This window comes from Sus scrofa, chromosome 13 (genome assembly GCF_054392235.1).
Source record: "Sus scrofa isolate SSC_HxYL_T2T_F1_AM1 chromosome 13, Sscrofa_HxYL_maternal_Yorkshire_Landrace_v2.0, whole genome shotgun sequence".
Lineage (NCBI taxonomy): Eukaryota > Metazoa > Chordata > Mammalia > Artiodactyla > Suidae > Sus > Sus scrofa.
The window spans coordinates 220317332-220334204 of record NC_139395.1 but is presented as its reverse complement, the minus strand read 5'-3'; the positions used below and the strand labels follow the sequence as shown (position 1 = coordinate 220334204).

The window sequence follows — 16873 nt, the reverse complement described above, 5'->3', positions numbered from 1 at the left end:
TCGATTTTGGAAAATTACCTTCTAATATAAGTTGGTTTTTTCTTCCACTCTTTCCTATGTTCTCTAGTCCTGGAACTCCTATTAGATGCATGTTAGAGCATCTCATTTTATTTTCCATGTTATTTAAATTTCTTCCATATTTTTCTTTCTTCATCGCTGTCCTGCTGGCATTAATTCTTTGGTACAATCTTCTAGTTCCCTAATTGTTTCTTTAGCTGTGTCCACTTTGGTGTTCACCCTGTGTATTAAGTTGTTTCTGTCTCTCTCTCTCTCTATATATATATATATATATATTTTTTTTTTTTAATATATATATAAATTTTCAGGGTATCCAGTTAATTTCTTTATCCACTTCTTCTTGATTCATGGCTGCTTGAGTTGTATCATGGAATCCTATTTCTGGTCATTTTTATTTTTATCCTTTCCTCTGTCTCTTTGAAGGGTACACACAGCAAGTTCAAGTCCTTTGACAATGGCTCTATTATTTAGATTATCTCAGGAGCATTCTCCCAGTTGTTGCACTTATTGGAAATGTTTTCAAGACATTTCATTTATCCAATGCTTTGAAATGAAATTCTGCTCCCCTGGTGCTTTGTGTGTTTAGCTCTCCTCTTCCTTCTCTCATCCTATTATGGTTGGCAGTCTCATGGTTAACTCACCCATAACTCCACCCACTCCAAGGTCAGACAAACAGCCCTTTTCAAAAGCATTCCAGCTTTTGTTCATGGGGGGGCGGGGGAAGCCATGCCCTGCTCTTTTGTTTCCTAGAATGACGTGACTCCAGGCTCCTCCCCCACATGGGTGCCTCTGGTATCCTTTCCCATTTAGGACATAAAATCCTGGTGGCATTGCCTGTGCCTCGGCCTGGACAGCAATAAACTGGTGGCCTTTGCCCCTTCTCTGAGTTTCCTCATTCAGTTTCAAGCCTACAACATTTAAAAAAAATACATATGCATAAAATACTTTTTGTAAATATATATTAGGAGGCGTTTTGGTGCAAGGGACAGAAAGCTCAGGAGTTCCTGTTGTGGCTCAGTGGAAACCAACCTGACTGGTATCCATGAGGATGTGGGTTCAAGCTCTGGCCTCACGCAGTGGGTTAAGGATCCAGTGTTGCCGTGAGCTGTGGCATAAGTTGCAGATGCAGCTTGGATCCTGCATTGCCATAGCTGTGGCACAGGCCGGCAGCTGCAGCTCCCATTAGACCCCTAGCCTGAGAACTTCCCTATGCCACATCTGTGGCCCTAAAAAAAAGAAAGAAAAAAGAAACAGAAGCTCAATTCAAGGTGACTTTAAAACAAGTAAAGTCACCATGTCATGCAGCTGCACATCTAGCAGTTCTTGGGCTGTTCTATGATGTGCTGGAAGTTTCTGCTTGTCTTTCCAGCTTGTCCCAGCCCTTGTGCCGCCTAGCCCAGCTGGCTGCCTGGAGAGAGTTCCAGTTAGTTTTGGCCAGTGGGGAGCATCAACAGGAGATCCTAGAGAGAAAGGGGAATGAGATGAGTCTTTATTCTCCCTGCAGAGCCCCTCAGACCAGCTGCAGCCTCTGTGGACAAGCCCAATCCCTCTCAAAGGGCCATCTCCACATGGCCTCTCGGCCTCCAGCTTCCGAAATTTTGCTCCCCTCTTTCCGGACTTGGGGTGGAGGGCACGTTTACCAACTTCAAGGGGATACTGCACTTACGTCTTCCGCACCTTTTAAAGCAGTTACTCTATGAAACTCTCCCCGAATTATTCCTACTTCAATGTGCCGTCTACTGGGAACTTTCCCAATATAAAGTCAAGAGATCAAAGTATTTTCGTGTCTCCACTCTGCCATCCATCGTATGACGTTCCACCTAATGGTAGGTACCGCCTCAGACGGCTGCAGGCAGAAATTGTGGATATATGTTAACATCCAATGAGAAAGAAAGAGGCCATCCCTTTTCTAGAAGACACTAGCCAACTTTCCTTGATGTTTCATTGGCCAAAATCAGTCACTTGTCCATTTCCTGAGCCAGTTCCTGTCCAGCAGGGAAATGCCGTGTGTTGACTGGCTTAGACAGGGGTGGGCTGACCAATTGCTATAGAGAAAGTTGGAATTTCTGTGATTGGCTTAGATTTTCTAGCTCTGAGATCCCTCCTCCAATAGCAGGGCTGCTGGTGCATGATGGGACAAGGATGGGATTAGTGACAAGGAGACAACCATTATCTCTGCTATGTTGGGGGAGGACAGAGGAAGACATGGCACATCTGCGGGTGTGTTTCCATGACAACTCCCTTTGCCATGTTGCCTGGAAGTCCACAGATTTTGCAGCTCAGAAGATACTTGTTATTTGAAAGCAATGGCTTCTAAATTCTTCATAAGGCCCCCAATCCAAGATTAAAGCCACAAAGCAAAATGCCCTTGGTCTCCTTACCTGAAATAGCCTGGATATCACAGAGTGTTGCCTTGCAGCTTGGACAGGACCTGGTGTTTCTTGAGGACATCCAACGTGGGATGAGGAGACGGTGGCCAGGATTAGGCTTCACTGAACTTGCGACGTCCATGACTCTGTGTGACCAGGGCAACAGTCTGAGGACCACTGTCAGAGGCCTGGGGGAAGATCATGACTGGCCAAATGCAGACGGAGTGCTCAGCCTCAGGTGCACCCCTCTATCCATGAACGTGGAACTTGACCCTGAAGCAGTGTTTGTTTCCAGACAGATCACTTAAGTAATTTTCTTCTTGAGATGAGAAAGAAGCAGTTACATGAACCATTTCAGATCATTTCATACAAGGGTGAAAGGGTGATTACACATGGGGCACATGAAACATAATAAAGCTTAAGCATAATAAACAAAATTTAAAGCTTACCTACTCTCCCTGGGGAAATTTTGACCTAGAGAACAGAATTATTGAAAAGAAAACAAAAGGTGGCAGGTGTGTGTGTGTGTGTGTGTGTGATCATGTTGGAGCACATACACACATGTGAAGCCAAGTACACGCATACGTATACACATGTGGGTATGCATGTGTGAGGTCACGAGCGTGCAGGTGTGCGTGCTTGTGGGCATGTGTGCACATGTGTGAACATGTGTGTATGTACATGTGTGTGAGTGTGTGCAAGCACACACACCTATACTATCTACCCTGCATAGATCTCCTGGGAACCTAGAAATCAAAAGGAGAATAGAATTTAAAGATCAACTAACTCACAGTCTCTTTTGAGCTCAACCTGAACTTAATCAGAGCAAAAGACCCAGAGGTCTACCGACATCTTCCCATTTTCATTCTGCAGGAGAGAAAACTTGGAGAAAACGACAACAGAGGTCGAGAGAGGGAAATACTCAACTTGCCCTAGAAATGTACATGAAACTCCCATCTATGCCTCTTAGTGGAAAAGCACATCAACTTCTATGTTACTTGCTATTATAAACAACGCTCTATGAAGTTTCTAATAATCCAATAGTTTTAGTATGACCAGTAAATTATTAATTTTCCAATGGTTTACCCTGACCTTGAGAGAACTTTGCCAATAGTGTAATCTAAGTAGACTCACAGGCAGCATTTTATTACTGCTAAACAAGCTTCTTAGATGAGACCTCCATCCACACCTGCTCATCAGGAGGGATTTGGGTAACACATATGAACTCTAAGACCAGGTTTAGTTGTTAGAAAATTCTAGACCAAAATTTCCGTTGATGCATTACTCTTTCAATAACCAAACAACTCAAAACAAGTTAAATTGACCATAAAAACCTAACAAAATAGTAATATATGGGTGTTCCCTTGCAACACAATAGGTTAAGGATCCAGCATTGTCACTGCAGTGGCTCAGTTTGCCTCGAAGGCTCAGCTTCAATCCTTGGCTCCGGAAACGCCCACATGCCGAGAACACAGCCAAAGAAACAAACAAAAACAGTAATTTATAAGCAGAGAGCATGAAGGCAGCAACTGAAAGCTACAGCCAGCTCAAAACAACACTAGCGATGCCAAGAAAGGAAAACCTTCTGTAGCTATAATCACTACACAGATCTCTAAATAAAGCATTTTCCCTAAAAAAAGAAAAAAAAAATTCATCTGATTAGGTTGCCTTCTCTTTAAGTTCTTACAAAGTTTCTCATATTATAAGGCACTCACACTTGCTTTTTAAATTTATGTTTTTATTGTGAAATATAGCACCAATTCTTTTTTTTTTCCCCCTTATAAAAAGCAAGCTCCTTTTCCCTGGAAGCACTGTAGCCTGAAATGACCTCAATCAGGGCTTGGTTGGGATGCTTAGAGTAGCTGCCTGGTTGAATCACTCACAAAAGATAAAGGGGGAAAAAAAGGACATTTAACAGGGATTGAATTATTCTCGAAGGGATGACCTCACACTCAGGGACTGGAAGGTGTTAAAATAAGCCTTTTAAAAACCACATTAAAAGCAATAGGATATCTATGTTATGTAAATTCACCCACAAAAGGGATAAAAAAAAAGAAACAGTGTTCGAAAGTTATGTAAACAGATAGTTACAGTTGGGGATACAGTTTCTAGCGAAGGCACCCAGCTTGAGTTAGCTTGCTGCAGCGCAAAGAAAATCAGACAAAACCAAAAACTATATCATGTACCCTGGAAAAGTATTAATGCAAAAGCGGTGAGGAAACTGGAGGACAAAGGTGGAAGTAAAGGTGTTTGTATGAAACGGCTTCGTTGGCCATGATCGAAAAGTCTACAGACAATAAATACGGGAGAGGGTGCACAGAAAAGGGGACCCAAGGTAAGTTGGTGAAACCACTATGGGGAACAGTATGGAGAGTCCTTTAAAAACTAAAAATAGAACGACCCTATCTATGATCCAGCAGTCCCACTCCTGGGCATATATCCAGAGAAAACCATCATTCAAAAAGATACCCGCACCCTTATGTTCACTGCAGCCCTATTTACAACAGCCAAAACATGGAAGTAACCTAAATGCCCATCAATAGAGGAATGGATAAAGAAGATGTGGTACATCTATACAATGGAATATTACTCAGCCATAAAAAAAGAATGATATAATGCCATTTGCAGCAATATGGATGGACTTAGAAGTTATGACATTAAGTGAAGTCAGACAGAGAAAGACGAATATGAAGTAATATCACTTATATGTGGAATCTAATAAAAATGATACAAAAGAACTTACTGATAAAATGGAAACACAGTCCCAGATTTTGAAATCAAACTTACGGTTATCTAGGGGAACCTGGTGGCGGGGTAAATTAAGAGGATGGGAATAACATATACACACTATTGTATATAAAATAGATCATTAACAAGGACCTACTATATAGCACAGGGAAATTTTCTCAATAATTTGTAATATATATATGGGAAAAAGAATGGATATATGTAGATATATGTGTGTGTGTGTGTATAACTGAGTTACTTTGCTGTACACCTGAAACTAATACAACATTGTAAGTCAACTATACTCCAATAAAATTAAAAAACAAAACAAAAGAAATGAGCTACTTGGAATGAGCCAGTTTGAAAGCACAAAACGTTCAGCTCTTTCACAGTCAGGAATTTCACAGGGTTATTTCCCTCCCTGGACTTGCGTGTCCGTCTTACCACCCACCCGATTTCATTCCCGATGTGTTCAATGTTGATAATGTTGAAGTTCACCTGGAGGTTTAGGCGTCCCCTGACCCTTTTGTGTCCCGGTTAATGGCTCAGGGCAAGGAAGCCGCCTTCCTCAAAAGACTTAATTAATTAGACTCCCAGGGGCCCCCTTGCGTACCTGTGCAAGGCTGTGTGCACACCCTCAGCCTTCCCATTCTTGGTCTGATCAGTGATTAGCTCACGGCTCACCCCCACTGATGCACAGGGACCAAACGCTAGGTTCCCAGAGCCAAGCTCTCCTTCCAGGTTCTGGGACTTTGGCCTGAGCCACCAGGTGGCCCCTCCTGAGGAGGAACTGGCCTTTCCAACTTCCACCGGATCCCCTGGTTTCATCCCACTCCCTTCCCTGGGCTGGTCTTTCCAGGCTTGATCAGTCCCCTGTGGAGGAGACACCCCCTCTCCCCTGGCTCCAGAGATGCTTGCGGATCTTTGCTCAGAGGTCTTCCAATGTCAACAGCCCTCCCCAGCTCCCAACAGCCTTGTGAATCAGGTCTCTCCTATTGACCCCATTTAAGTTGCTTTTGCTTTGACAATATGTATTTATGGCTTTCTGGATGTTAACCTGTCATTTTTCCTTGGAAGAAAATGTAATTTCTACATCACCCAAAATGTAGAGAAGGGAGTGAGGACAAAGCCCTTGAATTGGGGTTGTCATCACAAGGCTTAATGCGCAGCCGAGGATGACAGGGTAAGTACATAGCATACATTTGGATGCTACTGTAACTTCTGCGTTGAAGAACTTCATTGGAAATGCATCTATTGAGGAAATGGTCTGGTTTGAGAATGAAACACACACACACAGCCCCGGCTCCGGAAGCAGTACCCTCCCATAGCATGACTTGGCCATGCCAGGCGTCTGCTCCCTGCCAGATGGCTTGATTTTTCAGTACAGGAAATTCCCAAAGGCCCGTCGACCCTTCAGTGGCAAAAGTATCCACTGACAGCCCAGTAGTTTTTCAAGGCCCTCACCTCAAAATCCTCTCCTGGCTATATCCACCTGTCACATGACTCTTGCCCAATTCTAATCAAACCCCTCTCCCCACCCCCAGCCAACCAGACTTTGAATTTTACAAAAATCCCAACCTTGCCTCCCTCTTTGAGATGCTCCCCAGCTCCGTGGAGCTGGGCCCTGCCGGGCTGTGACAAGTGATGAACTCAGCTAGTCCTGGGAATACGGGGGATGGAGGCTCCAGTTTTCTCACCTTGTTTAGGTCTCTGGATGAATGAGAAGCCAGACATCTGCCGGATTTCTGTTCTTTGATGTATACACGGAAGGGATGAAAGACTTGCTGGCCTCAGCAAGAAAGTGGGGACACAGAGGCTGGTCCAGCCACACCACCCACCTTTGGAGCTGGGCCAAGCACTGGGCCAGAATCTCTTGATGTCAGCCAGGCTGCCAGATGCCTTTGCTGTGTGGCCCAGGACATCCCTCTGGGAGCCCCAGGCTCCCCCCATGCCCAGAGGGCCCAGAGCTGGGAGAACTCAAGGGCTGTATTTGGGGTGGGGAGTGGGGGACTTCCAGCAGCACCTGGCACACATGAGGGGGCGCCCTCCGAGTGTTAAATAATTCTCAACTTTAAGTGACCTCTCTGTGACGACTCACTCGGGTCCCTCATCTGCTTGGGGTTAAAGCCATCCTGGAAACCGCATCTTCACCCCGTCCTACTTTTGGCAAATGCCTGGGTGAGATCAGGAGATGCAAGGTGGGCAGCGTTTTTATAAGCAGGAGGTCCATGGGTCCCAGGCTGAGCAACTGTAATCTGCTCCCTGTGGACAGATAACTTCAAGATAAAAGCTGCGCCTGCTGGGATAAAAGATGGAGACTTTCTATTTCTCATCCTTGAGGTCAAGGCGGCCCCCGGAACTACACACTCACAGAAAGGTTCCTGGGGGGTCAGAGAAGGGAGGGGCACCAGACCAGCGTCCACCCGAGAGACCCTGGTGCTAGAATCCATCCTGGCTAAAAACGCGCACGCGCACGCGCACAGGGGAGGGACTGCGACAGACCAAAGCCAGACGAAGCAAGATGATTGGCCAGAGGAAGCCCGGAAGGACTGCCCCAGACAAGTGGTTTAAACCCCCTCCAAAGCAGGTATTGCTCCCTTTCTCCGTCTGTTTATGTCTGTCTCTCTCTCCGAGACCCTCCACCCCCACCCTCAGGGCCTCCCCCACCCCCCGGGCTCTCCCCCCCCCACCCCCCGCCACCCCCAGGACTCTTCTCCCTGAAGAATCACTCGTTTGCCTCACTAGTCCTGGGGACCTACATCGTGTGGTTAGGGCTCAGCTTTCTCACCCCACAGCCGCCTCTGAGCAGAGCAATTTAAGTGAGGAGGCAGATTTGGAGGGTGAAGACCTAGACATTGATGAGTGGCCACCAGTGAGGGTCCCTGGCCCCCGACTCTGCAGCCCGTCTCCCCCAGCCTGTCCGTGCCTGGACTTCTTCCAGCCCCAAGGGACAGCCCGCTCTGAGCTGCTTTTCTTCTTTGAATGCAACAAAGGACATCTTCATTTAAATACCGTTCCTGGAGTTCCCGTCGTGGCGCAGTGGTTAACGAATCCGACTAGGAACCATGAGGTTGCAGGTTCGGTCCCTGCCCTTGCTCAGTGGGTTAACGATCCGGCGTTGCCCTGAGCTGTGGTGTAGGTTGCAGACGCGGCTCCGATCCTGCGTTGCTGTGGCTCTGGCGTAGGCCAGCGGCTACAGCTCCGATTAGACCCCTAGCCTGGGAACCTCCATGTGCTGTGGGAGCGGCCCAAGAAATAGCAAAAAGACAATACACACACACACACACACACCGTTCCTTTCCCCAGAGGAGCCTTCTTCTCTAAAACATTCTAGATTTCTAAACTGAGTTCCCTGGCTGCTGCATCTTCTCGGTGGTGACCCTGGAGAGCTTCTGAAGGGTCCTCTCTCCACTGGTTATAGCTGCTGATGCCAACAGAAAGGTCAGCAGTGACTTAAAGGGGGTACCCGGGGGACGTGTTTCCTGAGGAGCTGTTGGAGCTCATGTGTTGTGTTGGAGGCAGACCCAGAGAGCTGTGGGTTCGAATCCCAGCCTGGCCACTGATAAAGCGTGAAGCAGCTCAAGCTACACATCTTCGAGCTTCTTTCTTCAGTAAAACAGAAACTCTGCTGACCTCATAAGAGCAGGACCTGGGCTGGCGCGGACACTCTGCTGGGTCTCGGTTTGGGACCGGCCGCTGGGAGGGGCAGCAGCTCGGTAACTGTGCTATAGGGGTACGATGCACATTCAGGGCCCCTGGCCCACCCTGGCCAGGCCTGCGGGTACCCCAGATACGGAGACTAGAGTCTCTGCCCAGCCCTGGGCCCCCAAAGGTCTCCAAGCCAACAGCCTTTGGGGCCAGGAGCCAGCACAGACAGAGCTGGTTCTAACTGCAGCTATTCCTTAGAGCTGTGCCTGAACAGATGTCACTGCCACGTCAGTAAACAAAGAATGTTGCAGCCATCAAGCCATCTCAGGACAGCCACCCCGATGGTGAGCCCTGAGGGCACTCAGGCTGGAAACAGGATGCCCACTGTCTAGCAGCCAGCTGCTGCAGACATCCCCTACCTCACCCCACCCACCCCAGCTCCCCTCACCCCCACCCCCATGGTGAGCCCTGAGGGGACACAGGATGAGAAAGCCCAGGCTGCTGGCCCCAGAGGGCTGATAGGCACATCTTAAGAAGGATTTCAGGAATTCCCTTCGCTCAGGAGTTAACACTCCTGACTAGGATCCATGAGGATGCGGGTTCATTCCCTGGCCTCAGTCAGTGGGTTAAGGACCCAGCTTTGCTGTGAGCTGTGGTGTAGGTCACAGATGCAGCTCAGAACCCTCATAGCTGTGGCTGTGGTGCAGGTTGGTCACTACAGCTCCAATTAGACCCCTAGCCTGGGAACTTCCATATGCTGCAAGTAGTGCAGCCCTAAAAAGTAAAAAAAAAAAAAGAATGGTTTCAGTGAGCCCAGGTTCTTGTCCCGTCCCATGCATAAAAAAGGGCTAAATTCCTTGCAGTATCTGAATTTTCTTTGACGGTAATCTTTTGTGTTCCAACTACCTGATTTTTAATTTTTTTTCTTTATGGTGTGCCTGTGGTATATGAGAGTTCTCAGGCTAGGGGTTGAATTGGAGCCGCAGCTGCCGGCCTCCACATCCTCATGGATACTAGTCAGGTTCTTAACCCTCTGAGCCACAGCAGGAACTCCCCATCACCATTCTTAAAGTTCTAAAGCATCGCTGCCCACATTCTGCATCAGACTCTCCCTTCATTCGCAGGCTAGGGCTTGGAAGCCACTTGGGTGTCGTAGCTGGGTTGGCCAGGACCGTGTTGAGGTCTGTGCTCTGGTGAGTCAGGGACCTCAGTGTCTGGCTGGGGCATCCCAACTTGCTTTGCATGTCAAATTTTTTAGTAGGGAAGAGGTTTCTTTGTGTGTGTGTGTGTGTGTGTGTGTATGTTCGTAGTTTTGTTGAAATAGAATTCGCATACCATACAAAGCATCCATTTGAAGTGTACAGTTCAGACTTCCCTGGTGGCTCAGTGGGTTAAGGATCACAGCTGTGGCTGAGGTCACTGCCGTGGTGAAGGTTCAATCCCCTACCTGGGAACTGAGACCCCACATCAAACTACTGCGTGCTACAAAGAAAGAAAAGAAAAAGAAAGGAAAGGAAAGAAAGGATGGAAGAAAGAAAGGGAAAGAGAGAAAGGACAGAAGGAAAAGAAAAGAAATGTAACTCAAAATGCTTAAGGGCTTTTTTTTTTTTTTTTTTTTTTTTTTTTTTTTTAGCACCTGTGGTATATGGAAGTTCCCAGGCTGGGATTGAATCCAAGCCACAGCTGCAAACTATGCCCCAGTTGTGGCGATACCAGATCCTTTAACCCACTGCGCCAGGCTGGGGGTGGAACCCTGGCCTCTGCAGCAACCTGAACCACCACAGTCAGAAACTTACCCCCCTGCACTCCTTAAGGACATTTCATAAATAGTTTTGAAGCATACTACCACTCCGACTAAGCAATAATCAAGTCTCCAGATTTAGAAGTAGAGTAAGATAACTTGAACTTAAAAGCCTAAGGAAAAAACAGGTTTTAAAATTTGTCCCTAATGATAAACCAAATGTTAAGCTTTTTTAAAAGGTGGTTGCAGGTCCTATTTCCCATGCCCAGGAGGTGTCCTCCAGGACACCAGGAAATCCGAACAGGAAAGCCCCAGCCCCCCTCCTCAGTCACAGACTCACACACCTTTTATAAAGTCTATATCCGATCTTTCTGTAAAAGTCCTTTGCCAGGAGAGAACTCTAAACATGAATTCTAAATCTGAACATCAGTTTTGTGCACATCTCCCAGCATTCGGGTTTATTACGGGGCTTTGGTGTCCCAGCCCTTTGAGGCGACCTCGCTGGCTCAGCACCATGAATCTCTGTGGCTCCCTCTTTCTGGCCCCCACTCCCCATCCAGAGCCAGGTCCAACCTGGACACTCGAGGCCCTGTCCTGTCCTCACTGGGGAGTCTCCAGAGGCTCCCTCATGCCTGGTTTATTTTATGGACTTAGTCCAGCCTGTGCCTCAAGCCCTGAGTGCCAGTCTCACCCTTCATCTCTCCAGATCCCCCTGGTCTCAGGCCCTGATGGCCTCAGGGTCAGAGTCCTCGTCATTTAGCCTGTGGCCAAAACGCCAATTCGCTGCTAAGCGTTTTGAACTGTGGCTGCCCTAAGAAAGTTGTTGATCTATTTTATTTTATTTTATTTTATTATTTTTTTTTTGCCTGTTCCTTTTTGTTTTCTCTTCATATACCTCATCTGTTACTGCTGTGTGCTTTGAGACAAAAAGCTCTCAAGGTGCCAGGCGTGGAAATGTTCTATTGGAGAGGTTCTATTTTCCTCTTTATACATATTTCTGCAAGAGTGAAACTATTTGCAAAATTTACCTGCTCGCTAATCATCAGAAGAACATCAAAACACAAATTGGGAAGGAGGGAGGTTGTGGCCCCCACCTAAGGGGACCCTCGGCACTGGCAGCACTGGATGAAAAGATGACCACAGCCCATCATGACCCCCGACCCCACCCACCCCCACCCCACGCACAGGTGCATAGTTCCTCCTGCGTTTCCAGGCCCCCGTCTGGAATAGTGTGATCAGGCTTTTGCCTAATAAACTACCACTGACCAAGCAGCGTAAACAACAGACATTTGTCTTCTCGTCATTCCAGAGGCTGGAAGTCAGAGAGCAAGGTGTGGGCAGGCCTGCTTTCTCCCTTGGCCTCTCTCCTCGGCTTACGGACGGCCGTCTCCTCCCCGTGTCCTCTCGTGTTTGAAGAGGAGCAGAACACGCCTCAAAGTGCACCCCTCGACACCTGGATTGTTTTGGCTGCATCACGAGCCAGGTGGCTCAAGAAGAACCTGTACCTGTTCCTTTAACTGCCTGAAAGAATTTAGAGAGCGGGCCTGGCCCAGAACAAGAGCTATTATCAGAGATAAGTTTTTATCTGAAAGACGTACCCACAGGGCAGCTCAAACATCAAATAACCAGACCTCTGCTCTCCTTATCGTCCTGTGAGTGGCTCCCTCCCTTTCGGAGCCCCGGCCCCCATCCCGACTCTTAGCTCAACAGCGTATCTGTCCCCATGACCTGACTGCCTCTGGGTCTCCTGTTTTTATGGGGGTCCCATATAGACAAAATTAAATTTGTTTATCTCCTGTTTATATGTCATGATAATTATCAGACCAAAGACTTTTAGAAGGGGATTTCCCGTCATGGCTCAGTGGTAACAAACCCGACTGGGATCCATGAGGATTTGGGTTGGATTCCTGGCCCCGCTCAGTGGGTTATGGAACTGGCCTTGCCGTGAGCTACAGTGTAGTTAAAGACATGGCTCAGATCCCCTGTTGCTGTGGCTGTGGTGCAGGCCAGCAGCTGCAACTCCAATTTGACCCCTAGCCTGGGAACTTCTGTATGCCACAGGTGTGCCCCTAAAAAGGAAGAAAAGTAAGAAGACTCTGTCTTCAAATAGAGTCCCATTCAATGGTAGGGTAGGGTGGGGGTGGGGTGTTGGGGCTTCACCCTGTGGATCTGGGGACAGGGCACAACTCGGGGCAGCCCCACCCTGCCTGGTCTTCCTCCTGCCCCTTTCCAGGTTCCCTGCTGCCCTGGGCCTCCACCCAGAGCTCCCTTCTCTGGCTTCCTCCCTCGGGGACCCACCCCAGCCCCAGGCTTTAGATGTCCCTCTCTCCACTCCTGGTGGCAGGTGATCCCCACATGTCCCCTCCAGCCTCGAGGTCTCCCTGACGTCTCCACTTGGGTGTCACACGCGCTTCACAATTTAACTTGTCCAAACCTGGACCAGTCATCTCCCCACAGACTTGGGAGCGGATAAGCCCGCCCTTCCATTGGTCAGGCCAAGAGCCTGGAGGCAGAAGCCCACAGGGCTGGCCCTCCTCGGGGATCAGGAGAGCAAGGCAACGAGCTGGAGCACTTTTCCTCTAAACCAGACACATGAGGCCCGGAGACTTGTGATGGCAGATGCTGCCGGCGGATGGCGGCCTGTGCTGGGGCATCCCTCCTCTCCTGCAGAAGCAGAGGCAGAAGGAGCATCCAGGCAGAGCCCTCCGAGCAGGCCCATGCTGGATCGGGCGCCGGTCCTTTGGTCAAAGTTGGCATCTCACAGCCTGGCAGAGGGTCCAGGCTCGGTTCCAGGGCTTCACTGGAGCATAGAGTGGGGTTTACGTGGATGCTGACGATGTGAGAGCCTTGGGGCCCTGGGAGGTTGGTGCTCACATGATCAGATTATTATGCACATGTGGCACAAGTGAGATGCTGTAACTGCAGTCTTTCTGCTCACGCTCGCCTCCATCCCAGGTCCCTTGGCGAGGATGCGGCTGCCACGGGTGCGTTTGGACGGATGCTCTGGGGTGGCTGAATTTGGGACGCATTCTGGCTGGGATGAATCGTCTTGAAGTTGTCTGCTGTCAGTGGGGGTAATTTGCTGTTAACTGTGAGGTGTGGGAACGGCTTCCAGGAATGTTCCTGCCGCCCACAGGACCAGCTGCGGGCAAGGATGCAGGAGGGCGTCTCCCCAGCGTGTGAACACAGCATGTCCCGCAGTGCCCAGCTCTCGTGGCAAGTGGGCTGGAGCAAAGTTCCACACGTGTGGAGCCAGGAAAAGGCAGAGCATCCCTCCATGTCCCCGGAGAAATGCTGCTTTAAAGTTATTGTCAGAGTTTCCATCGTGGCTCCACAGAAGCGAATCTGACCAGCATCCATGAGGACACAGATTCGATTCCCGGCCTCTCTCACTGGGTTAAGGATCTGGTGTTGCCATGAGCTGTCGTGTAGGTCACAGACTGTGGCGTAGGCCAGCAGCTGTGGCTCCGATTGGACCCCTAGCCTGGGAACCTCCATATGTCACAGGTGCAGCCCTAAAAAGAAGATAAAGTTGTCACCAGAAGTAAGCCAAGCGCGTGCACCTTCTCCCCGCCCACGTAGCTTAGAGTTATGATGGAACTGGATGCCAAGGGGCTTCTGGATCCGTGGGTGGAGCAGTGTAAAGGTTATCTGCATCTTCTCACTGAGCAAAGACGGTGCACATCTTGACAGGAGGGCTTCCAGGATGTGACCCTGCCGGAAGCCGTTTCTGCCATGCTTGGATGAGTCCGCTGCCCTCGGGAAGAAGTTGCTGATTCAGGGCACTGATGACACGCACATCCTCGTGACGGCAGAGCTGCTTAATGTCCTGCAGGAGCGAGTAGGTGAACTGATGGACCAAAGTGCCTTTTCTCTTCCCCAGAAGTGAAACTAGTAGATATTGACCACTTAGGAATTAAAAACAACAAATGTGACAGACACTCCCCCTTCACTATCTTCTGTGACTGGTTAGATGTATAGAATTGCTTGGAAGCATGCGGCAGGCAAGACTGTGCTGTCGGTAGTTCAGAAAAAAGCCCCTAAACTGACTTTCTTCTGTTTTGTTTTGTTTTTTTTTTCAGTACAAATATTCTAAACTTTAAATTTAAAAAGCTGTATAGAATTAATAAAGCCCTTAGGTTATTGTTCTGAATTTGTGTTATTGTGGTACTGTTAGCTTTGATGGTTGGTTTGTTTTGGCTCAGCCCATGGCATGTGGAAGTTCCCAGGCCAGGGATCAAACCCAAGCCACAGCAGCAACCCAAGTCGCTGCAGGGACAACACCAGATCCTTAACCTGCTGCACCGCAAGAGATCTCCGTTCTAAGAAGAGAGCTTGTTAGAATTTGCAACGTATGGCAGTTTCTCGTTTTAAATAGATGCCTGCTTTTGATCTGCCCTTGGATTTGGGATTTTGCATTTTGCCCCTTAAAGAGGATCTTTCCAAATCAGCTAAAGCTCCAGCCCCGACACCATAGGGTCCGGCCCTCGTGGGGTCTCTTGCAACGAGGGGTCCCCCTCCTCCAGCAGTGCCAGGCTCCCAGGTCTTGGGTAAACAGCCTGTTTGGCTTGCCCTTGTTTGGACCTAGAGGAAGAGCTTGAACAAGCAGATGCCAAAGAAAGCCCAGATTCCCTCCTGCCCAGGGGCCAGTCCTGGCTGGTTCCGTGCAAAAGTTTCTTCCTCGCTTCTCTTTTCAAGCCACCTTCAGATCCATGCCACCCTGGGACCGTTGGTGCAGTAGGAAGGGCGGGCACACCCCCAAGTCCCTGATGACAGAGCTGGACGCTGTCACTGGGCTGGCTGGCAGCCACCCCACTGGACACTGGGGGCCGCCTGGAACTTGAACCCAGATTTCCTGGAAACTCCAGTCCTGGCCTGGATGCATCCAGTGAGGGATGTAGTTTGAAATTTCTAGTGACAGCAGAGATGGACTCAAGGAAACATCCGCTCTCTGGGCCCAGAAAAAGCAGCCCAGGAGTCCCAGGGGTTAAGGCCTCTGCGGGTGCTTCTGGTCCAACTGGAAAAACCAGGCAGACTGGGGTTCAGGGTGATGCCAGGGGAAGAGGAGCAGCTAGTGAGAAAGGAGGGAAGCCAGGAACTTAAAGCGCTTGGCAGGGAGCACAGGCCACCCGTCCTGGAGTGAGGTCTGGGCCCCCACACCAGCACCCCGGCTGTGGACACAGCCACCCAGGCCCAGCCGTGGAAGGGTCAGGACTCACTTTAGTCTTTTGCTGCATCCCCATTTCTGCCAGTTTTCCAGCTGAAACTCCCAGCTGCTGTCAACCCAGCTCCCGAAGGGGACAGGTCACATTTCTTCTTCTTTTTTCTTTTTTTTTGCTTTTTTTTTTACAGCCTCACTTGAAGCATCTGGAAGTTCCCAGGCTAGGGGTTGAATTGGAGCTGTAGCTGCCGGCCTACACCACAGCCACAGCAATGCCAGATCTAAGCTGAGTCTGTGACCTACACCACAGCTCATGGCAACACCGGATGCTTAACCCACTGAGCAAGGCCAGGGATCAACCCCAAATCCTCCTGGATACTATTCAGATTCATTACCACTGAGCCACGAGAGGAACTCCATGGACAGGTCACATTTCTGACTCCAGGCCAGCCTGCCCTCTGTGGCCTAGAAGTCAACTTGGAAATGTCAGAACCCAGCTGCCTGCCATGCTGGACTGGCTGGGGACAGGTGCATGGCCTCTAGGGCCCAGGCCTGGGCCTGACTTCGCTGCCACCATCTCCAGGTAAGGTGCCGGCATGACCTAGTGGCTCCCTGACACCTCACCCGCCTTGACCACAGGGTACCCCCCCCCCGCATTTCCCCCCTCCCCCCGCACATGGTGCCCAGCCTGAAGACACAACTATTCTGAAGGACACACAACAGGCCTGGACTCTAGCACCGCCGCCACCCCAGCCCCGCACATCTGAACCAGATGCTCAGGCTCTGGGCCTCATCGGTACAGCTGGGCTAGTGACCCCTAACCCCAGCCTTATTCCCAGAATCTAAGCAGATCCGATCCAGTACAGAGCGCATGGTGGACCCTCCAAACTTAAAAACAATTAAATCCAGGAGTTCCTGTTGTAGTTCAGCCATAAGGAACCCAACTAGTATCCATGAGGATGACGGTTCGATCCCTGGCCCCGCTCAGTGGGTTAAGGATCCAGTGTTGCTGTGAGTGGTGGCATAGGTTGCATATGAGGCTTGGATCCCGTGTTGCTGTGTCTATGGCTGGCATCTGCAGCTCTGATTTGACCCCTCGCCTGGGAATTTCCATACGCCACAGGTTTAGCCCCAAACGAACAAACAAACAAAAAAACACAAATAAATCCATTGTCTTAGTCTATTCGGGCTGTGGTAACAAAAACACCA

General features: G+C 49.3%; 1 pseudogene; it reads left to right on the top strand.

The window, feature by feature from the left end:
• Window positions 1-13472: 13472 nt before the first annotated feature.
• LOC110256372 (general transcription factor IIH subunit 5 pseudogene) lies at window positions 13473-14392 on the top strand (annotated as a pseudogene).
• The last annotated feature ends 2481 nt before the right edge of the window (window positions 14393-16873 follow it).